Source organism: Schistocerca americana, chromosome 6, assembly GCF_021461395.2.
Source record: "Schistocerca americana isolate TAMUIC-IGC-003095 chromosome 6, iqSchAmer2.1, whole genome shotgun sequence".
Lineage (NCBI taxonomy): Eukaryota > Metazoa > Arthropoda > Insecta > Orthoptera > Acrididae > Schistocerca > Schistocerca americana.
Genome location: NC_060124.1, coordinates 152,932,399 through 152,958,925, shown reverse-complemented (window position 1 = coordinate 152,958,925; position 26,527 = coordinate 152,932,399). Strand labels below are relative to the sequence as shown.

The 26,527-nt window shown below is 41.8% G+C and overlaps 1 protein-coding gene and 1 long non-coding RNA gene across 2 annotated transcripts in view; one reads left to right on the top strand and one right to left on the bottom strand.

The window, feature by feature from the left end:
* The window catches only part of LOC124619508 (sodium-dependent noradrenaline transporter-like), a 403,071-nt gene that overhangs the window by 165,539 nt on the left and 211,005 nt on the right, over window positions 1-26,527 (top strand). The gene's annotated exons all lie outside the window — the stretch shown is intronic.
* On the bottom strand, window positions 4,955-17,174 carry LOC124619509. Its single transcript, XR_006980089.1, has 3 exons — window positions 17,133-17,174; window positions 10,745-10,812; window positions 4,955-5,701 (listed from the first exon to the last, which is right to left on the bottom strand). It is a non-coding gene; the product is annotated as an uncharacterized LOC124619509 (long non-coding RNA).

Here is a 26,527-nt window from a genome sequence, read left to right as displayed (position 1 = left end):
ACATGTCAGCAGGGGACTGTCCAAGCTGGTGGAGGCTCTGTAATGATGTGGGGCGTTTGCAGTTGGAGTGATATGGGACCCCGGATACGTCTAGCTACGACTCTGACAGGTGACACGTACGTAAGCATCCTGTCTGATCACCTACATCCATTCATGTCCATTGTGCATTCCGGAAGAGTTGGGCAACTCCAGAAGGACGATGCGACACCTCACACGTCCAGAATTACTACATAGTGGCTCCAGAAACACTCTTCTTAGTTTAAACACTTCCGCTGGCCACCAAACTCCCCAGACATTAACATTATTGACCATATCTGGGATGCCTTGCAACAAGCTGTTCAGAAGAGATCTCCACTCCTTCGTAGTCTTACGGATTTATGGACAGCCTGCAGGGTTCGTGGTGTCAATTCGCTCCAGCCCTACGTCAGCCATTAGTACAGTCCATGTCACATCGTGTTGCTGCACTTCTGCGTGCTCGCGGGGGCCCTGCACGATATTAGGTAGGTGTACCAGTTTCTTTGGCTTTTCAGTGTATTTCATAAGTTGTAGTGCAGATGAGCCAACTCCCATGGCAGTCAATGAACAGACAGTCATGGTCGAACGACTGTAGTTACGTCCGGTTATAACATAAAGTCTTGTTTCAGTGGTTTCCTGTTTGCAGACTGCTCGAGCGGAGCTCCCTTCAACATCAGTGCTTGTACATCAACGTTTCATACCGCTTATCCATAAAAAAATGTTAAATACGAGTACACTGGCTGTTGAAATTGATCCGAAAGTTGTTTTCTCTGAGCACTTGAATCTTCAGCTGAAAAAGTTAAATAACGACTCAGTACTCGTTTTCTTCCAGATCCTGGACAGCACGTCGCGCTAACACCATCTCTAATGACTTCATCACAGACGGTTCGTTTAGTATTAATTTTACCCTGACTGAGAACTACACGTTTCTCGTCAGTTCGTGTCGTAGAAAAAAAGTATTACTAGCACTTGCACCAACCTTTCTTAGAAATTTACCAGACTGGTTACACTTCCCTCATGAAATAGTATTCCATTTAACTTTCTGTAAGCACGCCTCCATAAAACAGAGATTTGATGGTTTGTCGACTGTCTGATTAGATACTAGTTTGCAGTTTTATTCTCCAGGGGAGTGTGGATCGAGAACTTCATAAGGGTTGCAGCGCCACTTTGAACCAACGGGGAAAAACTAAAAAAAAATTGTTTTTTGTCTCTGATGACCTCAATGTCGACGGGAGCTTTAAACCCAATCTTCCTTCCTTTTCCCTTACTGTATTCAAGCTTGGTCTACATTTTTACCCGCCAATACTGTGTCCGCCGATAGAGACGGTACACTGCACTACACAAACAGAGGGATACATGGCAAGACCAGTGTCCAGTGTGCCTACACACAGTTATGGTCTGAGGCCAAAGAGGGTGCATATAATTTTACGCCTTCTCCATACGTCATTTAAATAGTCCTATCCATTCGCTATAGTTGCGGTCCGATGCCATAAAGGACGCTAAAAACGCGAACTATATCGTGTTCCGCCTGACGTCACGCAAACAGTTCGAAAATGAACACGCGTCCGCCAACGGACGACTTACGCGGGCTCACAGCTCCACTCATCTGTCACTGTCACCAGAGTCCCACAGTGCCGCAGAGTATGTGTAACCAAAAAGCACCATGACTTATCTGCTCTCACCACCAGCAGATCCCGACTGGACATTCTACTAGTTTAGTTAACCATCGACACTATAATCAGAAACTGGACGAATGTTCAAGGTTGACGAACGGTAACAAATCTGTCACACTCCATTACTATACTCAAACAGTACATCAAGAATTTAATAAATTATTGTTATTTGGGTCTCAATCTATTTTGCCAACATTCCTCCGTAGTAATTCCACTAAAACGACTTTGCGCTTTGATGGAGATGATTGTTGTGCACTGCTTCATACACAGCAATAAGGAGAGGTGGGCGAGAGTGTTACGGCAAATGTCATTGTAGGAAAGTTCGACAGGAGCGGAAATTATTAACGAACAAGTTAACACAGTATATGGAAGATTTACCTAACCTGTATTTCTCCAAGGGTAAGAAGATTCATTACAAACAACTCAGAAGGAATTAGAGTCCAGCTCTAGGATAAGGCTCACTGTACTACACGTAAATGATGGTGTCGTAGCTATAAGGTTCCAAGCACAAGTGGGGTGAGCAGCTGCCGCCAGCCATCCTATGTCATGGCGGCAGAGGGCGCTCGTGATACGGAGCCACTGGCGATGTGGCTCAGCGGGCACGGACCACTGGATCCGCCAGATCCCACATGACTGCTGTCGGCGTCAGATAGAAACTGGCCATTCCTTTGCCAACTTCACAACACCCGTGGGGTGATACCACACTAATTAGTTACTGCATACTTAACAAGCCCCCTAAGTAAAAGCAACTATTTTCTGTGTTAGGGTGTTCTCTTCCAGCCACTTTTATGTTGGACACAAAGTCTGTTTGGTGAACGCAGCACCAATGCCCTCCGTCCCTTTTTCACACTAGCAAACAAATCATTCCTTGACGCTTCAGAAAGCATCCATTCAAGCGATCCCTTCTTCAGGTCAAGTTGTGCCACAAATTTCTCTCCTCCCCAGCTCGATTCAGTACTGCCTCATTTTTATTCGATAAATGCATTTAATCTTCAGCATTGTTCCATAACACCATTTTCAAAATCTTCTGTCCTCCTTATTTCTGTTCTGTTTAATGTCAATATTTCACTTCCATCCAAGGCTACATTCCAAACAGACGATTACAGAAAATCTCTGCTAACACATTATATTCGACGTCATTGTTCTGTTTATGAGGAAAATTTTTCTTGCAGTTTCCAGCTTACATTATAAACATTCTTTACGTTTATCAACATACGTTGCACTGCTGTACAAATAACAAGCCTCGTCTACTGTTTTCAGTGTCTAATTCGATAATCCCAATCCCTCAGCATCAACTAGATTACATGTATTTATGTACATTAACCTCTTTCCAGGACACTGACCATTCCAGTCAACTGATCTTCCAAGTCATTTATCCAGCCTGACTGAAATATTTAGACACCACAAACCTTGAAATGCCATATCTAAATTTCTCCTTAATTCCCTTTACTAGGTGCTTTATGTTCAGATTGAATACCTGCCTCATTCCTCTCTCAACTACTGCAGTTCCTTACATGACCTTAGACGCTTATAATGGGATATGACGAACTGGATCTCATCGACCTTTTGCCTACTTATGTTATTTAAAGCAGTGCCTGGACATTAATTTCCTACAGCAGCACAACAGAAAATCGTGTTTAAAAATTACATTTCCGAGCACTGTAAAGTATAAAACATATAAACATAGTCGCCAGCAGTTTACCGGCCAATGATATTATACATGTACTAACAAATGACAGTTTGCATGCCATAGGACTAGTCGGCTTTCGTGCAGGTGTTACAGTACCATATGGAATGGTGTGAAGGAAGGAAAGGGAGGTGCATCACTGTGGTCGAACTAATTGCACCAGACGAGATTATTTCACAACACAATAGAATATTATTATTATGTAGTTCTGTGGCAGCTTTATTAATTATGTGATGTAGAAAAGCGGATTTAGGTTCAAACGAGAAATACAAATTTTATATCGAAGTTGATTTCTACAAAAATATACTAGAAGCAATAATAACGGAAAACTTGGTAGTATCTTGAAAACAGTACTTCATAAGTAAGGAATTCAATAAAATTTAATGCAAGTGAATCAGGATAACAATCTGTCACTAGAAGCATTGAATACTGAGGAAGCCTCATAGCTTTATTTCTGTTATATTCAATATTTAACATCTGTGAGTGTTTGCATGTTTCGATCGTTATGCTTTAGAAAGATTGAGGAGTAAGTGAATGGTCACTTAAAAGACCTTTATGGTGGCGCATTTATAAGAATTAAATAAACGAACAAGGAAAACCAACGACTTCATTAATGTGAAAGAAATGTTTTATGCTAAGCCGTACTCAAAACTCTTGTAATCTTCAAATCTGTAGGATATTGAAATCCAAGCACTGCCGTTAAAATCACGTAAGTCTGAAGAAAGTCGCCGAGGGTTAGTATCGAAGGCCCCCTCGTTAGTGTCGTTATTTTATAAATTGCAGACAAAGTCTTTCTCGCTGCTTTTTACCCCTGATAATTACGAAGCAGCCTGGTAATGTATTCTGTGACGACAGACACATACGGGCTCTCATGGTCTTGGCTGCAAGCGCTCGCACGTTCACCTAGCTGAAGGTTGCATTACCTACATCCATTACTGCACTATTATGTGCGAAAAATACAAGGATAAATCACATTGTAGAAATCTACCTAGAAGACCCTAACACCAATATTTGATTTGGTTACTTTTAAATGTTTACATTTGAATAACACTGTATATATTGTTTGTCAGATAGTAGGAATCTATCTAAAAGACTCAGACATCAATACTGAATTTCATTTTCTTTTGAATGTTTCTATCCGTAAATGTAACCATGTATGTATGTTTCTGTAACACTTAACTTTCCAAAGTGGCAGTATGTAAATGCACATACAAATTGTGGCTGGTTAATTGGTGGATACCACCTAAAACCAAACAAATATCACACTGGTCTTAGTTCTCGGCAACGTGTAAACAGTTTACTATTTTATTGGAAAAGCAGCTTCAGATTTTAGCTTCAGGGTTTACTTTGGGTGTTATGACACATCCTATACTGTAAGTAGGTACACCTTTGTACACAGAGAAAAAAGACAATAAAGACAACAAAAAAGATTTGCAGCTGCAATTTAGTGCTATTTAATGATGTTTAATGTCTGTAGGGCAACAGAAAAGAATTATACAGTAATACTGTATAACATATTTATATGACTGACGTTACTCTCCCAATCTGAGTACAAAAACAACCATTGTAAGCACATTAACACTTTAAATAGATAGCACCTAAAAGATACGAAATAAATAAAAAATACGTAGAAATAACACAAATTTGAGATTCTTATTTGCCAACATATTACATGTCTTTATTTAATCTTCTCGTTAGAAAAGTGTTTAATGGTAACTTCTCGTTGGTCAGAACATCGGGCTTTTGAAAGCATCGTGACAGCCAGTCCATAAAAGACAAGTGAACAGCAAACTGAACATCCTCTCAGTGTCGAGGCCATGGTAGACGGAGCACAAGATAACATTTGAGAAAGATGGGGGAGAAAAAAGGCAGAGTCGTACTTATCCGCCAGGAGTGGTATAGGGAAACGGCAGGAAATCTAATTTGGGTAGCCAAACGGATATTTGAAGTCTCATGCCTTTGAACATGAATGAGTTGTCTCAACGTATACAGCACACTGCTCAGCTTGATCAGTCTGGTAGTCCTCACAAGAAGTGGTCTGCATCATCGCATCTCCTGTCGCTTGTGGTCGTCGAGAAACCCTGCCTATCGCGATTCGCATCAACATTCGGACTGTGGACCCTGCGGCGAACACTGGTTGAAGAGGATGATGCGCCCGCTGGGCCTCGGATTGCTGCTGGTGGGTACGACGATGGTGATGGGCCGCACCCCCCAGCCCACGTCCTGCGTGTGGGTGTGGCGTTCCCCGGACTGCTGGAAAATCACTGAGCCGCGGCGGACAATCCCAGGCTTTCGTGTAGGACTGTGGCCCAGCTCATTCACGAAACTGGAAGCAAGGCAGCGATACTGTATAACCAACACACAATATCAAGCGTGGCAGTCACCAGTTTGATACATGGAATCCCAGATTGATTACTTTAAGTCTAGTTAAATGCATAATTTTAGCAAATATGAATAGTTCCGATTAAAATAACTTATAGAACATAGAAATAATAATTTCAAATATTAAGGTACTCTGAACGTTCATCCAGAATGCTTGAATACACTACTAGCCATTAAAATTGCTACACCAAGAAGAAATGCAGATGATAAACGGGTTTTCATTGGACAAATATACTATACTAGAACTGACATGTGACTACATTTTCACACAATTTGGGTGCATAGATCCTGAGTAATCAGTACCCAGAACAACCACCTCTGGCCGTAATAACGGCCTTGATACGCCTGGGCATTCAGTCAAACAGAGCTTGGATGGCGTGTACAGGTACAGATGCTCATGCAGCTTCAACACGATACTACAGTTAATCAAGAGTAGTGACTGGTGTATTGTGACGAGCCAGTTGCTCGGCCACCATTGACCACACGTTTTCAATTGGTGAGAGATCTTGAGAATGTGCTGGCCAGGCCAGCTGTCGAACACTTTCTGTATCCAGAAAGGCCCGTACTGGAGCTGCAACATGCGGTCGTGCATTATCCTGCTGAAATGTAGGGTTTCGCAGGGATCGAATGAAGGGTAGAGCCCCGGGCCGTAACATATCTGAAATGTAACGTCCACTGTTCAAAGTGCCGTCAATGCGAACAAGAGGTGACCGAGACGTGTAACCAATGGCACCCCATACCAACACGCCGGTTGATACGCCAGTATGGCGATGACGAATACACGCTTCCAATGTGCGTTCACCACAATGTCGCCAAACACGGATGCGACCATCATGATGCTATAAACAGAACCTGGATTCATCTGAAAAAATGACGTTTTGCCATTCACGCACCCAGGTTCGTCGTTGAGTACACCATCGCAGGCGCTCCTGTCTGTGATGCAGCGTCAAGGGTAACCGCAGGCATGGTCTCCGAGCTGATAGTCCATGCTGCTGCAAACGTCGTCGAACTCTTCGTGCAGATGTTTGTTGTCTTGCAAACGTCCCCATCTGCTGTCTCAGGGATCGATTCGTGACTGCACGATCCGTTACAGCCATGCGGATAAGATGCCTGTCATCTCGACTGCTAGTGATACGAGGCCGTTGGGATCCAGCACGGCGTTCCGTATTACCCTCCTGAACCCACCGATTCCATATTCTGCTAACAGTCATTGGATCTCGACCAACGCGAGCAGCAATGTCGCGATACGATAAACCGCAATCGCGATAGGCTATAATCCGACCTTTATCAAAGTCGGAAACGTGATGGTACGCGTTTTTCCTCCTTACACGAGGCATCACAACAACGATTCACCAGGCAACGCCGGTCAATTGCTGTTTGTGTATGAGAAATCGGTTGGAAACTTTCCTAATGTCAACACGCTGTAGGTGTCGCCACCGGAGCCAACCTTGTGTGAGCCAGCCGCGGTGGCCGTGCGGTTCTAGGCGTTGCAGTCCGGAACAGCGGGACTGCTACGGTCGCAGGTTCGAATCCTGCCTCGGGCATGGATGTGTGTGATGTCCTTAGGTTACTTAGGTTTAAGTAGTTCTAAGTTCTAGGGGACTGATGGCCTAAGATGTTAAGTCCGATAGTGCTCAGAGCCATTTTTGAACCCAACCTTGTGTGAATGCTCTGAAAAGCTAATCATTTGCTTATCACAGCATCTTCTTCCTGTAGGTTAAATTTTGCGTCTGTTGCACGTCATCTTCGTGGTACAGGAATTTTAATGGCCAGTAGTGTATACACTGCCGAAAATAAAATTTACTACACCTGCAGAGACACCGTCGATTTTGATCCGATAACGGAATATGCCACCTGAAGGATAGCACATGTACTGATAATGGTTTCAGCGTCGTCCGCCAACAGATACCGTGGTGTTATAGCTACCGGAGCGGCTTCTGCGTCTATCCTTTAATAGGGAATACTTTAAGTCAGAAGGCTCAATGTGATGCAGACGTGTGAAACCAGCAGGCAACCATGCCACGGGGATGTAATTGTGCTTTCTACAGTCAGCTGACCGATCTTAAGCGGTTGAAAGTGTGGTCTTCCCAGTGACTGGATGGTCCTTTCGGAGAACTGCCACAAGTTGGACGTTCTGCGTCAGTTGTGCAACGACGCTGCTATCTTTGGTCACGTGGACATCGTCACACCCAGAGGCGAGGTTCTCGATGCTAACGCAGCACAGACGTCCACCAGGATCATCGTACTCCAAGGGCAGCAATGGCAGATCGTACAGCTACCACAGCACAACTCACACTGCAGCATCGACTTGCATGGCTCAACTGGTGCCATCAGAGGATCATATTGGAGACTATCTCACAGAGTGCATTCGCCCAAGACGCACTAGGTCCACCCCACGCCTTGTGGTCTGGGGTCAGATAAGCTACAACTCTAGTTCACCTTTGGTGTTTCTGGAGGAGATGCTAACCAGCGCCGTTCTACATCTACATCTACATCTATACTCCGCAAGCCACCTGACGGTGTGTGGCGGAGGGCACCTTGAGTACCTCTATCGGTTCTCCCTTCCATTCCAGTCTCGTATTGTTCGTGGAAAGAAGGATTGTCGGTATGCCTCTGTGTGGGCTCTAATCTCTCTGATTTTATCCTCATGGTCTCTTCGCGAGATATACGTAGGAGGGAGCAATATACTGCTTGACTCCTCGGGGAAGGTATGTTCTCGAAACTTCAACAGAAGCCCGTACCGAGCTACTGAGCGTCTCTCCTGCAGAGTCATCCACTGGAATTTATCTATCATCTCCGTAACGCTTTCGCGATTACTAAATGATCCTGTAACGAAGCGCGCTGCTCTCCGTTGTATCTTCTCTATCTCTTCTATCAACCCGATCTGTTACGGATCCTACACTGCTGAGCAGTATTCAAGCAGTGGGCGAACAAGTGTACTGTAACCTACTTCCTTTGTTTTCGGATTGCATTTCCTTAGGATTCTTCCAATGAATCTCAGTCTGGCATCTGCTCTACCGACGACCAACTTTATATGATCACTTCATTTTAAATCACTCCTAAGGACTACTCCCAGATAATTTATGGAATTAACTGCTTCCAGTTGCTGACCTGCTATATTGTAGCTAAATGATAAGGGATCTTTCTTTCTACGTATTCGCAGCACATTACACTTGTCTACATTGAGATTCAATTGCCATTCCCTGCACCATACGTCAATTCGCTACAGATCCTCCTGCATTTCAGTACAATTTTCCATTGTTACAACCTCTCGATGTACCACAGCATCATCCGCAAACAGCCTCAGTGAACTTCCGATGTCATCCACAAGGTCATTTATGTATATTGTGAATAGCAACGGTCCTACGACACTCCCCTGCGGCACACCTGAAATCACTCTTACTTCGGAAGACTTCTCTCCACTGAGAATGACATGCTGCGTTCTGTTATCTAGGAACTCTTCAATCCAATCACACAATTGGTCTGATAGTCCATATGCTCTTACTTTGTTCATTAAACGACTGTGGGGAACTGTATCAAACGCCTTGCGGAAGTCAAGAAACACGGCATCTACCTGGGAACCCGTGTCTATGGCCCTCTGAGTCTCGTGGACGAATAGCGCGAGCTGGGTTTCACACGATCGTCTTTTTCGAAACCCATGCTGATTCCTACAGAGTAGATTTCTAGTCTCCAGAAAAGTCATTATACTCGAACAGCCGGCCGAAGTGGCCGTGCGGTTAAAGGCGCTGCAGTCTGGAACCGCAAGACCGCTACGGTCGCAGGTTCGAATCCTGCCTCGGGCATGGATGTTTGTGATGTCCTTAGGTTAGTTAGGTTTAACTAGTTCTAAGTTCTAGGGGACTAATGACCTCAGCAGTTGAGTCCCATAGTGCTCAGAGCCATTTGAACCAAGCCATACTCGAACATAATATGTGTTCCAAAATTCTACAACTGATCGACGTTAGAGATATAGGTCTATAGTTCTGCACAGCTGTTCGACGTCCCTTCTTGAAAACGGGGATGACATGTGCCCTTTTCCAATCCTTTGGAACGCTACGCTCTTCTAGAGACCTACGGTACGCCGCTGCAAGAAGGGGGGCAAGTTCCTTCGCGTACTCTGTGTAAAATCGAACTGGTATCCCATCAGGTCCAGCGGCCTTTCCTCTTTTGAGCGATTTTAATTGTTTTTCTATCCCTCTGTCCTCTATTTCGATATCTATCATTTTGTCATCTGTGCGACAGTCTAGAGAAGGAACTACAATGCAGTCTTCCTCTGTGAAACAGCTTTGGAAAAAGACATTTAGTATTTCCGCCTTCAGTCTGTCATCCTCTGTTTCAGTACCATTTTGGTCACAAGAGTGTCTGGACATTTTGTTTTGATCCACCTACCGCTTTGACATAAGTCAAGGGGAAGTCATGCGTTGTTCCAACAGGATAATGCTCGTCCACACACTGGCCGTGAAACTCAATGTGCTGTGTAAGACATGCAGCAATGTCTCTGGCCAGCACGATCTCCGCTCTTGTCTCCTATCGAGCACGTGTGGGGTATGATGGGACGAGAAGTGACTCGTGCGTCTCGTTAACCAAGAACTCTTACAGAACTACGTGAGTAGGTCGAACAGTCGTGGCCTAATGTATCTCAGGACAGCATTCGCAAATTGTACGATGGACTGAATCCCAGAGTCAGCGGCTGCATTGCCGCCCATGGAGGCTACACCACTTACTAATACGGGTGTTTCAGCACGGGGCGACTCATGATACTGCAGAACCGCTAGTATTATTCATCTGTAAATTTAATCATTTCATGTTCGCCATATGCATGGTTGCTAATTTTTTACTGACAGTGTAATTTGATTTAATTTTATTGTTTTACATACTGCGGCATTAGTAGGTAAATCATTAGGAAATAATTTTTTATTATGATGGTCAATGAGGTTCCATTTAAGCACATGGCACCTACGAATTTAGATATAGTACGTTCCCTCACCTGTGCTTCGCTGTTGCTGCCATTGCTCTGTTCAGTTTACTGCCAGATGGCGGTCTTTGGAGTCACTTCTGAAAAGATAAGAAATAATAAAATCATTGCCGTTTTCTATAATAAATTATATATTGTACCTTTTTGCAACATAAGAGACCTCCAGATGACTGACGAAAGTGAAACCTCCTGGCAAATTAAAACTATGTGCCGGACCGAGACTCGAAATCTGGATCTTTGCCTCTGTGACTGAAGAAAGTGTGTTTTGAGTAAAATGTCCTGTGTTTTCAAAGTGTAAAACAGTAAAGCATTACACAAAGGAAATAATATTTCAGATACCTAGTTAAATCATGAAGCAAAATAAGGCCATCTACATAGTTAAAGTCGGAAGCTCTAAATATTACTTAAGTATCAAAAAGTCGGTCCCCGATAGCTGAGTGGTCAGCGCGACACGATGTCAATCCTAAGGGCCCGGGTTCGATTCCCGGCTGGGTCGGAGGTTTTGTCCGCTCAGGGACTGGGTGTTGTGTTGTCATCATTTCAGCCCCATCGAAGCGCAAGCCGCCGAAGTGGCATCAAATCGAAAGACTTGCACCCGGCGAACGGTCTACCCGACGGGAGGCCCTAGTCACACGACATCTACATTTTAAGTATCAAACATATGCCAAAAGTATCTTACACATAAGATGAATAATCCGCATAGTAGCAGGAACATTTTATGGACGGAAGCTATAAGTAGTCATATACAGTGTTACAGTGGTAATGATGCGGATGGTAATGTTACGTATGATGCTCTTGATTTTAATAATTTTCACACAGTGTCCAACTTAACTGGTCCCTGTGGCTGATATAATGTTTAAACGTCATAAATAATAAACCATACAAAAGAACTTTTTCACAGTTTTGCATTTGCTTTTAATATCAGAATGTGCCACACTCTCTAGCACGCAAGCAGCTGTATTGCCCTATGACTGCGTACATATTAATTACAAAGTGACTGAACTCCAGAACTGATAATCAGCAGAATTATCTATGCAAATGTGTGTAATCTCACACTCAAGTAATGTCACAGTTAATAGAAATGGGTTGACCCCCTGCACCACCACCTGCCCAGAGAAATTTGATTTTGGTGGTGGAAGAAATTCCCCACTTGACCTGTCAAGTGGGAATAAGTGGTGGCATACAGTTCCTAGGCACCAGAATACACCATTTCCTTGATTAAATCCAGAACATGTGTGGAGTGTCTAGTGTAAGGAGTCCCCGTGACACTGCTGTTAGCGATGTTTCTACCGGATGGCAGTGTGAGGTATGCTGATATCTTCGGTAGTATCAGAGAGGTGTAAACTGACTGTGTATCCTTCATTTCATATTTTCCCTGCGATTCATGTCCTAACAACGTAACCACCATACAGGAAATAGAGCTACTTCATCGATGGAAAACTCGTATTTGCTCCACAACGAGCTGCTAAATTGTACAGTCTGAGAAGCATTAAAGGTCTGATAAATAGCATACGATCAACGCTTCAGTACATAGCCGTTGACATGTTACGTGCAGTAGAGTAGAAGCTGGTTTTCAAATGTTGGCCGGCCGCAGTGGCCGAGCGGTTCTAGGCGCTTCAGTCTGGAACCGCGCGACCGCTACGGTCGCAGGTTCGAGTCCTGCCTCGGGCATGGATGTGTGTGATGTCCTTAGGTTAGTTAGGTTTAAGTAGTTCTAAGTGCTAGGGGACTGATGACCTCAGAAGTTAAGTCAAATAATGCTCAGAGCCATTTGAACCATTTTTTTCAAATGTTGTAGCTCTGTTGGTGAACAACTTACGTGGATTCTGTCAGCATACGTGGCTGCTGGTTTGATGTAGTTCGTTTCTTCAGAAGCTAAGATCATTTTCCAGTATTTAAACTGTAAGGTTTTCATGATCTCGGGGAAAGAGCACGAAACTAGAGATGATTTTGATATAAACTGTACCTTGAGTAAAGATTACTTGTGTAGTTGATGTAGGGTAAAAGACAAATGTATGACAGCTTCTGTGACAGCACGTACTAGTGGACTGCTTCAGAAAATGCCCGAAGCAAAAGAAATAATTGAGCTGGTTGATAAAACCTACCAATTGAAGTGCGGATATCGGCGTAAGCAGCGGCAACAACAGCAACAGCAGCAGCCATATAATAGACGGGCTTAAGGTGCTCCTCAGAATAAAGATAATTTGAAACAGCATGGATTAGTGACTAAACTGACAGCCATACGCAATACTATGTCAAATACCCGCACTGTGCATTCATCCATGCGCTACAGAGATAAACTGGAGATTTCATAACAGGTCAGGGTAGGTAACGGCAAACCAACTCAGATAGGACGTCGCCCAGGACAATAACGACAGCTAAAATGTGATTCCCACATTCTTACCAACGCTCATTTACCTGGTATTTAATATCCACTTTGCAACCACTAAAAATAGCATATTCATTTCTGTAATTGTAAAGACGGATTTTAAATATCTTTAATAATTGTATGGGCGCTACGGACACTATGGACATACAAAAGTAGTGTTTACTAACGGTCATTGCCTGAATATATGACTGGTTGACATTTCATGGCAGTAAGTAATCAAAGCGAAGATAAACAGAAGATCTCTGTGGTATCTCTCAGAAAAATGTTTCAAGGGATCAAGTGATGTCAGTAGAGCGTAATATTAACTATGAATGGTGCCAAGATTTCATGGCAGTAATCAAAGCGAAGATGAAGAGAAGATCTGTATGATATCTCTCAGAAACATATTTCAAGGGGTGAAATGATGTCAATAGCGGATAATATTAATTACTTATGGTGCCAAGATTATATCTCAATGGGAAATTAATTTTTGGAACACGCGACGTGGGGAACCCACAGCTGTCAGTACCAGTTTTATTGAATGACACCTCCAGTTGTACCAAGAATTGTTTACACAACTAGTTTCGGCCCTTAGTCCACGTTCAAGTGATCACAGCTGGCTATAAGAGATAGACAAAAAGTATGTTAAAATAACGCACTAGCAGTTATAGATTCGGTGTGTTAACCGAAAGTTGGCGTTTCATGTCCATAGATCTGAATGGATAAAAGTCGAAAGGTTTCGAACAGTACTCGTTTGTTACTGTTTGCAGCCAACTTTACTTAGCTGGCAGTGTTGCGCTAAGGTAACTATTGCTGTCATACTATTTTGTGCCTCACTCTGTTTCAAACTGCTTCCTTTCCATATGACAAATGCACATAATTGTTGCAGTTAGGATCTTTATGAACCCTGCCTCTACGTAAGCCAATGTCAGTTTTGATTACGAACAATATTTACACGATTTTTACCTGCCGGCCGCTGTGGCCGAGCGGTTCTAGGTGCTACAGTCTGGAGCCGCGAGACCGCTACGGTCGCAGGTTCGAATCCTGCCTCGGGCGTGGATGTGTGTGATGTCCTTAGGTTAGTTAGATTTAAGTAGTTGTAAGTTCTGGGGGACTGATGACCTGAGATATTAAGTCCCATTGTGCTCAGAGCCATTTGAACCATTTGATTTTGATTTTTACCTCGGTGCATGACTTTCGCTTTTGTGCAGCATGAAGGACAGCTTAAGGTGCCTGCACTGCAGTATATAGGCGTGGCTTGCCCCTTCCCTCCCTCCCCCCCCCCCCCCCCACACACACACACACATACAGACAAGCACGTCCACACCCCATGGTGGTCCCGGCAAATCCTTCTCTGTCAACTGGCAAGTTAAAGTTAACACTGTAGTGTAATTATGAATAATACTGCATAATAACGCGTCATTAAATCTGAATTGAAATAATCATAACCGAAATAAGTGCTGACAAACATATAAAAATTGCACACCACGAATCCTTGAAGTCAACTGTAGTGCTGAGGACAGACTGGTAGAATATGAGAAAGTAGACCAGGCAGACAGCACCAAACAGTACCACGTAAGAGGTGCACTCCATGCACTCATCTACACGGTACAGAGATGAACCTGACAGTTCATAACAGGTCACAGAAGGTAACGGTAAGCCACCTCCACTAGCATGTTTTACAAGACAGCCATGCCAGCCAGTTAAGGCTATGAAATGTTTGTTGGAATGCTTCGGACACATCGCTGAAACAGAAGCTGTTCCAGCTATATAGACTTATAGACGATAGGAAGTGAGAGGAGTAGTCAACAGGGGCTCTTGTAGACGGTCTAAGCAGCAGCCGAGCGCAGATAAATCGTTAAAACTACTGGATTGGTGCATAAGTTCGAAGCGTTTTTGTTTTCCAAATTGTTACTTTAGTTGCTATGTGTTTATTTGTCGACTGTCATTTTTTTTATTTGCGCTACGCTGTTTGTTACGCTTTCAGTCTACATATTGTCCTTTGGTCATTTGGAGATAGTGATTGGAGCTGTGAAGGCTAGAATATGGAGTGCCAATAGGAGAAATCGAAACATTTCCGACGTCATTTTCTGTTTGAGTTCAATAGAGGAGTGACAGCAGCGTAGGAAGCCAGAAACACTTGGGCCGTGTATGGGCGTAATGCACAGAGCACGTTATATCTAAGCGTTTTAAGGAGGACCGTTTTGACATTACTGACTCTCTACGTTCAGGAAAACTTTCGCCGTTTGATGAAGGGCGTGTACGCACAATGAGTCACAACGCTTCCACGTCACTGTACTCGAGAATTGACAAATATGATGAACTGTGACCATTCCACCATCGTGCGACATTTTCATGCAATGGTGAAGATTCAAAAATCGAGTGTACAGGTACCGCATTCTCTAAGCCAAAACCACAAAAATCAGCTGGTGGCCATATGTGCATCTCTTCTTGCTCGTCTTCAATTGGCTCGTGTGTTTAAGCTAACAGAAGGAAAGCAGCATCTCCCCGTAGAAAGAACTGAGCGCATCAACGAAAGATAATGTCATTCATCTGGTGGGGACAGCGACGTTGTGGTGTACTACGAATTGCTTCCCCGAGGTGTAACAATCACTGCTTGCATTTACTGTCAACAACTGAGACGTCTTGCAGACGCAATCCGAGAACAACGGCCACGAAGACTCCTTGAAATGATGCTACTCCACGGTAAAGCCCACTCGCTTTCTGCTACACTGACAAAGAACACAATACCGGAGTTAAGTTGGGAAGTCATTCCGCACCCACCTTATTCACCTGATCTTGCGCCTTCAGATTTTCACCTTTTCCGCTCTCTACCGAAAACCTTCAACGGACTTCCTTTCTTGATGAAAATACGCTCCGAACATGTCTCGACGAGTTCTTCGCCTGAAAACCACGTGATTTCTACAGTCGGAGAATCGAAAAGCTGCCCCAGCATTGGCAGACTGTTCTAAATAGTGAAGGAGAATCTTTTATTGATGATTAAAGTCTCCCATATTTCTATCTGTTGTGTTTATTATACTTATGAAAAACGAACTTATGCACCAACCCAATATTTTAAAACCAAAGGGTGGAACAGTAATACAAATAACTATACACATACACAATTTTTGAAAATAACACAGGTATGAATGTAGCAGATCTACAGGCTAAAATTTTAACTAATCTATATTACATGTAATGTCCGACAGATGATGCTTAAGATATATCGGTGAATTAACTTAGACGGGAAGTCGGCGATAACAAGTGGCTGGATGACGCATGGATGCATGTCTGTAAGCAGATACCGTGTTTACCGAGAGATATGGCGTAGTCTGCTGTTCGCAGGCTAGGCACATACGGAATATTACCTACAGTCAGGCACACATATAGTGGAAGATGTTAATGTAGGCAGGTTCGTTTACAACGAAACACATCACAGATATTTTGAAAGGCATCAAGAAATTCCATGTTTTTCAAATTTTATTATTAAATGAGAAATTTGTTCCTTTTGCGGTGTACTTCATTATACATTTTAGTACCCATTATGGCGCCCTTTTCTCGTTTGATACAAAGTGGTAAGAATATTATTCACGTTTGTTATATGCAAACGTAGATATCTCGGTTGTGTTTCACCTCCCGATTCCGGTATGTTTTTATTTCTATCTGATTTTATTCTTCCTGGTGGTTTGCCATATATAAATGTAACAGCCTTCACTTTCGGTGCAGTGGATTTCATCCACGCCTCGTGCTTCTAAATTATTTAATACTGGAACTTAGTTGCGATGCGAATAACTGGACGAGATTTGAAACAGCACACAAAGGTTGCTCTACAGGGCATTGGTGTTTGCGATTTTTTCCCGTTGGAAAAGAGGAGGGTGTCATCACCTGCCACGATTAGGTATTGTGTGAAATTATGAGGCATCCAAGGTGCATCGGAAAGCGTGTTAGAGAGCCGAACTTAGTGAGATGATAATCTAACCGTTATTCTCGATTCACGTTAAGAAGTGAATAACTGAGAGTCCTGGTACTCACAAAGTATGAAGCCGGCCGTTGCGCCGAGACGAACGTCTGTCGCTGGACTGTGGCTGCTGCCAGTCACCTCACCTCGTAATATAGAGGACCACCTGGCACGGGCCGCTGCTTATCTTGGGCCGTATCTCCTGATCAGCGGACGCCCCTATCAGCGGAAGCGGGCGTTACCTTCAGAGCCGATAAAGTCACGTCTGCGGATAACTGAGTCACCGTACCGCAGGCACCACTCGAAAGAAATGATTCATAACAGTTGGCTCTGTTCGAGTATCCGGCATAACTTAGCAACACTGCAACGCTAACGTGACGCCTGTCATCTCACTGACACCAGAAATTAATTCCAAACTTGCACACCCCGGCTATTTGTATTCTGAGGTATGGGGTTGATCTGTTATTCTGCGCAACGGATTAATCTGAGATGTACCCTTTACCCTGTGGCTCCGGCAAGATGCAGTTTCCACCCCCACACTACTACAGAAGTCAGACAAACGCTCCTAACGTTCTAAAGAGAAATGCCTGAAAAACTTTCAGCAATAAATATCTTCTGGAGTCGTCCGCTGTAAGGAAATAACACAAAAATTCACAACATTTCTTACGTACCTAGTGGGATACTTGGGTACTGGAGTAGTGCTGGTTAGTGTAAGAAAAACGTGAAACTAACGAAAGTTATTATTTATTTTGGAAAAATTCTGAGAAATCAAAATGGCTCTTTTAGTTATGAATTGAACAAGTTATATCCTGGTTCTTTTCGGAATGTGAAGTTACCTCTCAAGGATAGGATTCGCTAATGAAATTGCTATACAAAGTTTAAGATGGTTGTTGACTTGGCAGAATGGCTGAGAGGCGCGCCTACTCAACTTGAATAATTATCCTTTAGAATGTTGCTAGGTATGGTCGAGGCTGTCACGTGTGAAATGCAGTGAAGTGTACTGTTGTGGAGGAAATATGGGGCTCGCAATAGCTGTAGCGCACAATACCGTCAGCTGCGATGACTGCTGTCTGCGCCGCTCGCTGCTGACAAATAAGATAACTCTCGTTCTATCTGGATTGACCTTCGCCAATCAAACTCTCCCTATGCCTTGATGAAGTCAAGGATTCCTATTCGCCCCTAGTCTAACTATTGGCGTGGTACACCGGTTAAGGGGTATATCTCTCGGTCTCTTCCATTATTCCTTCAGCTCAAGGCGTCAAAAATATCGTCTGCCAATCAGCATTGCTCTTCTAAAACGGGAGAATGACGTTTCGTTTAAGGCGACCAATCCGGAAACCTGTAGCATTGGCGTTTGGCGTTTGCTGTTTCCCTGTGAAAATCTCTGAAACTGCGTGCCATGTGTAAAGAATGCGTAGGCTGGCCACTCCCACACAATGTAGCGGAATTTGCTTTTAAGCCGAACACGGGGTTGTTCCCCCCTTTCATTCGGGCCCATGCTGTCCGCTACACGGGCGGTCACCGGCCGACATAGGCTGGGTCGTCCTGTGAAGGGACCGGCGTCCCGTTGTGCTGTTTCTTTCCCGAACTAAAAGCTTCTGTGACCGTCGTGTCTGGAATGTGTGTGTGTACGCAAGCCTCGAGTATTTCAACCATGGTGCGCTTACTTGTTAATTGCATATCGTTTACATGAATTCATACAACATTGACTTTATCTTATCGAGTTTGGGTTCGAATGAAGCGTCCTAATGTGCGGAATATGATTGTGAGGGCGGAATATGTAAGCAATGAAGTTCAGGAGACCACGACGTCTTACAGTATCTTTCATCGAACTAAGCCTGTTTAGGTGCTTATGGAATCCTCTTGATGCCATGTTCTTCACTTCTTTCGTTTTTCAATTAAATGCAGAGTTTTTAAGAGTTATTTACTTTACTTTTATCAACCTCCTATTTAGGCATTTCTACTACACTAATGAATGACTGACCAGGTCCAAAACATGTTCTTTTTGTTATCATTGTTGTTGTCGCTGCTGCTGTCGTTGTGGCCTTAAGGCAGAAGACAGGTTTGATGCAGCTCTCCATGCTACTCAATCCTGTGCAAGCCTCTACATCTCCGAATAATTACTGCAACCTATACCTTTTTGAATCTGCTTAGTATATTCATCTCTTGGTCTTCCTCTACGATTTTTACCCCCCAGACTTCCCTCCAATAATAAATTGGTGATCCCTTGATGCCTCAGCACCTGTCCTATCAACCGATCCCTTCTTATCGTCAAGTTGTGCCACAAATTCCTCTTCTTCCCAATTCTATTCACTATCTCCTCACCAGTTACGTGATTCCACTGTAGCAACACGTTTCAAAAGCTTCTATTCTCTTCTTGTCTAAATTGTTTATCGTCCACGTTTCACTTCTATATATGGTTACACTCCATACAAATGTTTTCAAGAAAGACTTCATAACACTTCAGTCTATATTCGATATTAACAAATCTCTCATCTTCAGGAACGCTTTTCTTGCCATTGCCAGTCTACATTTTATACCCTCTTTACTTCGGCCATCAGTTATTGTACTACCCAAATAACAAACCTCATCTTCTATTTTTAATTTTATTTAATTTTATTTTACTTTATTTTACACTTCTAGGTCCGTATGACCAAACTGAGGAGCAAATCTTCAAGGTCACAGACTTCGTCAGTACATGAAATTACAACATACAATCAATAACAGATAAAATAATATGTTTATGAACCCAAAAAAGACATGCCATACTTTTGTAAACGCGATCAACAATATAACGCACTAATCAGCTTAATTTTTCAAGGGACTCCTCGACAGAATAGGAGTCACCCATGAGCAAACTCTTCATTTTCGAATTGAAAGCCCGTGGGTTACTGTTAAGGTTTTTGAATTCTAGTGGTAGCTTATTGAAAATCGATGCAGCAATATATTGTATACCTTTCTGCACACGAGTCTAGGAAGTAAGATCCAAATGTAGATTGGATTTCTGCTAGTATTAACTGAGTGAAAGCTGCTAATTCTCGGGAATGAGCTGATATTGTTAACAAGAAACGGTAGTAAAGAATACATATATTGAGAGGCCAGTGTCAGAATACCCAGACGAATGAGCAGGGGTCGACAAGAGGTTCGCAAACTTGCACCATTTATTGCCCGAACCGCCGGTTTCTAAGCCAAAAATATTCATTGAGAATGGGAATAGTTACCCCAAAATATAATACCATACGCCATAAGCGAACGAAAATTGCAAAGCAGACTACATTTCGTGTCGAACTATCACTTACTTCAGATACCACTCGAATAGTAAAAGATCCTGAATGTGGGCTTTCCACGACAGTTTACTATCTACCTGAACATCTAGAAATTTGAACTGCTCAGTTTCACTAATCACATTAAATTAAAAGTAGGATTTTGTTGAACTGTGCGTTATAAACTGTAAAAACTGAGTCTTACTGTGATTTAGCATTTGCTTATTTTCTACAAGCCATGAACTTATGTCATGAACTGCACTACATGAAACAGTGCCAACGTTGCACGCAACATCCTTTACTACAAAACTAGTGTCATCAGCAAATAGAATTATTTTAGAAACACGTGTAATACTAGAGGGCACATCATTTATATAAATAAGGAACAGGAGTGGCCCCAGCACTGATCTCTGGGACACCCTACGTTTGACTGTGCCCCATTCACATCCCACATCATAGCCATTCTCAACAGTATTGATAATGACCTTTTGGTGTCGTTTTTAAAGTAAAAGATGAACCAATTGTGGGCTGCTCCCCATATTGCATAATGGTCCAACTTATGTAGTAATATTTTATGATCAACACAATCAAACGCCTTAGTTAAATAAAAAAAGATGCCTATCGTTCGAAACCTTGTGTTTAATCCATCCAGTACCTCACAGAGAAAAGATAATATACCATTTTCAGTTGTTAAACCACTTCTAAATCCGAACTGTACATTTGATAGCAAATTATGTGAAAGAAAATGATCACTTATCCTTCCCTACACAGCTTTTCAGCAACTTTAGGAAACACTAATAGCATAGAAATAGGTCTGAAATTGTCTATATTATTCGTATTTCACTTTTTATAAAGCGGCTTTACTAGTGATTACTTTAATCATTCAGGAAACTGACCATTCTCAAAGGAATAATTACAAATATGACTAAGTACAGGGCTAATATGTGCATCACAGTACTTCAATAGTCTGCTGGGTACTTCATCGTATCCATGAGAGTCCTTAGTCTTTCTGTGATTTAATTATTGACTCTATCTCCTTGTCAGTATCACAAAGGAGTATTTCTGACATCATTGTTGGAAAGGCATTTTCCAAGAGACATTGGAAGATACCTCGTTTCCCAATCTGACTTCCTCAGCATCAACTGATTTAATTCGACCACATGCCGTTATCCTTGTTTTGCTTTTGTTGATGTTCATCTTATGTCCTCCTTTCAAGACACTGTCCATCCCGTTCAGCTGGTCTGCCAAATCCTTTACTGTCTCTGTCAGGATTACAATGTCATCAGCGAACCTCAAAGGTTTTATTTTACTTCTCCCTGAACTTTAATTCCTACTTCAAATTTTTATTTGCTGCCCTTTACTGCTTGCTCAGTGTACAAATTGAATAACATCGGTGATAAGCGACAACCCTGTCTCACTCCCTTCTCAACCACTGCTTGCCTTTCCTGCACCTCGACTCTTAAAACTGCCGTTTGGTTTCTGAAAATGTTGTAGACAGCCTTTCACGCCCCTTATTTTACCCCTGTTACCTTCAAGGTTTCAAAGAGGTGGAAGTCAACATTCTCAAAAGCTTTCTCAAATTCAACAAACGCTATAAACGTAGGTTTTCATTTCCTTAATCGAACTTCTAAGGTAAGTCGTAAGGTCAGTATTGCCTCGCATGTTTCTAAATTTCTCCGGACTCCAAACTGATCGTCCTCGAGGTCGGTGTCTACCAGGTTTTCCATTCTTCTGTAAGGAAGTTCCTCTTCCTAGTATATTTATTTCTTCCACCTTTCAGCACTCCCTTCTTTGCTTAAGGCTGGTTTTCCGTCTGAGCTTTTTATACACTCCTGTTTCTCTTTTCTCCAAAGGCCTCTTTAATTTTCCTTCAGACAGTATTTATCTTAACGAAATATGCTTCTAAATCCTTACCTTTGTCCCCTATACAATCGTGCTGCTCCATTTAACGCTTCCTGCTCACCTCGTTTTTTACACGTTTGTATTCCCTTTCGCCTGCTTCATTTGGTGCATTATTACATTTTCTATTTACATCAGTTAAATTCAATACCTCCCATGTTATCCAAGGACTTCTATTAGGCCTTATTTTTTTACCTATTTGATCCTCTGCTGCTTCACCATTTCTTCTCATAAAGCTATCCATTCGTCTTATACTGTATTCCTCTCCCTTGTTCTAGTCCTTCTGAAACTCTCAGCACCCTCTGGTTCTCTTAACTTATTTGGGTATCATCTCTTTAATTTCCTACCTCTTAGCAGTTTCTTCAGTTTTAATCTACATGTCAGAGCCCACTTCAGCCCCTAAAAGAGTCTTAAAATTTAAAATCTGCTTCCAAAATATCATATAATCAATCTGAAACCTTCTGGTGACTCCAGTTCATTTCCACGTATACAACCTTCTTTCAGGATTCTTAAACCAAATGTTAGCTAAGATTAATTTATGCTCTGTGCAAAATTCTACAAGGCGGCTTCCTTTCATTCCTTTCCGCCACTCCATATGCACCTACTATTTTTTTCTTTCTCTTCCTTTTGCTGATATCAAATTTCAGTCCCACATCACAATTAAACTTTCGCCTCCGTTAACTATCTGAATGATTTCTTTTATCTCATGAAACACTTCTTCAATCATTTCCCCCTACCTACATGAATGATTTCTTTTATTTCATGACACACTTATTCAATCTCTTCATCATTTTCGGAGCTAGTTGGCATATAAACTTGCACTACTGTGATAGGCGTGAGCTTCTCGTCTGTCTTGGCTACGATAATGCGGTCACTGTGATGCCTATAGTAGCTTACCATCATTCCTGTTTTCTTATTTGTTATAAGCTCACTCCTGCATTATCCCTACTTGGTTTTGTATTTATAACGCTGCATTCGCATGACCATATGTCCTGTTCCTTCTGTCACAGAACTTCACTAATTCCTACTGTATCTGACTTCAATTTATCCACTTCCCTTTTTAAATTTTCTAACATACCTCCCCAATTAAGGGCTCTAACATTCCACGCTCCGATCCGTAGAACGCCATTTACTTCTCCAGACGACGATTTCTCCTGAGTAATTCCAGCCCGAAGATCCAAAAGGGGGATTACTTTACCTCCGAATATTTTACCCAAGAGGCTGCCATCATCATTTAACCATACAGTAGAGCTGCATGTCCTCGGGGAAAATTACTGTTTTAGTTTCCACTTGTTTTCAGCCGTTTGCAGTACCAGCACGACAAACCCATTTTGATTGATGTTAAAAAGCCAGATCAGTCAATCATGCAGGCTGTTACCCGTGTAACTACTGAAAAGGCTGCTGCCGCTCTTCAGGAACGCACGTTCAACAGATACCACTCAGATGTGGTTGAAACTGCTGTCAGTACGGCTATCTGTAAAACTGAGGCACGCAAGTCTCCCACCGACGGCAGGGTCCATAGTTCATGGAGGGGGAGGAGGGTGGGGATGGGGTGTTCAAAACATATTAAGAAACAACTTCATAACTTAAATGTTAATAGTATATCACATGCAGTTCTCTGTCAACAATAATAAGAATTCTGAATTAGGCAGGGACATCATGTGAGCAACAAAAGTCCTGAATGCAAAAATTACAATCTAAAATAAACTTAAGAAGTGTACAAAAATAAATTTTTACTAGTATAATAAAATATCATTTCTTACAGTAGGCCAAAGAATTAAAATGAGTTTATAAAATGAGAGTATTTATTGACCTTTCGTTATAGATCTATCAGTAGATGAGAGTAAGTTCATCATAGTATCTAGATTCTGCTTAAAAAGAAATTTGTATCTATGGGGAACGGTATCTTCAACTTCTTGCTATCAGCAAATAATATTTCTGTGTGAAGATGGTCCTCGAAATAAAAATATAACAATTTTCATTATATCTCCTAACCAGTTACTGTCACAACTGCAGAATAATTTAGGCCTACTGAAAAGCGTCGGAAAAGTGCTTTAATTACATCCTGACAATAGATTTTATAATGATGTTATCTGATCTAAAACTGTGATAGCATAGAGGAGGTTTACTGTGGCGTTGAAAGCGACTGTAAAATTGAATACTTATTACCCAATCGTTTTGTCCTTTTGTACAGCCTCATTTGTTTATATTAGTGATGAAATCAGTATCTTGGAAAAATTTTAACCCCTTACGGCTGCATGATTGCAAAAGTTTTTAGTTTTCTCATTAAGCAGTAGGTTATGGTCACATTTAATTTGTAGTAAGTTCATTCTTTTTCTGTCTCCTAAAACTTTACCCAGTCTCTTGACCAATACTGTTTACATGTCTGTCTGTGGTGCTGTTTCACATTCGTCTGTGATGTGATGAAAACACGTTTTGTGAGCTGGGTGTGATGTATTTCGCTCACATACTTTTAGTTTGCCTACAAAAGTGTCTTCACTGTGGCAGCTTCTACCTTATTCGTGGTACAAAATGCAACGTTGGGGATGAACATATGGGGATATTTCCTGGTACATAGCATCTTATAGTATGCACACCTAATTTTTCTCCTGTGATTTAGATCAATCTGTGTAGAGATCTAATGACTTAGCCAAAATTCTCTTTCATAAATCAAGAAAGTACAGCTTCTACTGGTGTTGGATTATCAGCCGCACTATAAATTGTGGACTGTTTCGCAGGAACGATGCACTGGCGCACGAACATTGCAACGTTCCACGAGGAGTAAAATTTTTCAAGACAAATGTAACTGTATTAGATGAATCACGGAAGCTGTACTTCCCCTCAAAATAGTAAAGATTAGATTGATAACGTCATCTACTGTTTTTTGGAATCTACTATACACCGCTAACAGGGAGTTCCGTACATAGCGTTAGAAAGTGAATTCTATTGTACAAATAGTGTGTTTATGTTATTGTCTATCGATTTAACCCACATCTAATTAATGAAAGATAGCTATATGATATTAGATTAATCTTAATATGTACAGCTGAAATACCTAACGCATAGCAAAGTCTGGAGTTAACATAAACCCAAAAAATAATGGAGACATTAAAATATTTTCTCCCTTTATCATATAATAATACATAACTAACTTATTACAAGCTACTGCTCAAAATAACCACGGTAGTAGCATAAGTTCGAGTATCACCCAAAAATTGTTTTTTGTTTTATATATTTATTTTAACCTTTCCGCTCAGATTAAAATTGGGATGCACAAAACTCCAAAAAAATGCACAAGGTGGGTAGCAAGGCGTCATTAAAATGAAGAAGAGAAAAACAGTATGGCGACTCAGTTAAGATATCTGATCAAATCAAGTATATATTTCTAGACTTGAATGCTGCAGTTGATTTATACCGATAGTCCAAATTTTACGACCAGTACTCCTAAAACAAACACAGATTCAGTTTGTATCCGATGCTCAACAATAATCGAAGCAATATCAGTTGTCTGCTGAACAGCTTATAAATGCAGAGCTACAATCGAGATGTAGAGAACTCCATTTTCACTTTACATGAAAATCAGTGTCTAGACCTAGCAAAAAATGTTACTGGAAACAAAAGCGCTTTCATTTTCACATCATATATGCAGTAATTTGTTTCTAACTCTTACATATATATGGTTAATACACAAATCTCATGAAGACTGTAGGAAACCAACCAATTACACGACTATAATGCTGTTGACCTGCCAATTCCCTGTTGCTGGTAATAGTACATGACTGATTTTGAGGTTATGTCTGTGTGCAGCTCGATACATGCAGCTTGTATTTTGTCAGAGATTTTTCAACTCAACACAACATAAGTAATATGTGTTTATGTTGTACTATAATAAAAAGTGTTTATATTGCTAGAGTCAGATGAACAGCTTCATCATCACAAAACAAAGACATATTGTACAGTGAAATAATAACACACACTACCACTGAAGATGCTTCAGTAAAGTGTGGTGAAGCGCATATTGATAAACATTAACTGCATTTATTCAGTAGCACAAAGGCATAACCTCGAATGCATTAAAATAATAAACTATTTTACGTTTTGTGAAATGTCGAAATTCTCTCCCCTTTGCTTTGATTAAACAAATACACAAACACATTACAAGCGTACTTTAACTTCTTGACCGAAAACCTTCGCGTTTCGTGAAGCCTCCAATGTACTAACGTCATCTTCAGCACCATATAATTTTTTTTAATCAGTCCTAACTAACCATAGCACGGAGCGAGAGCAAGGTGGTTCAGCGGTTGAGA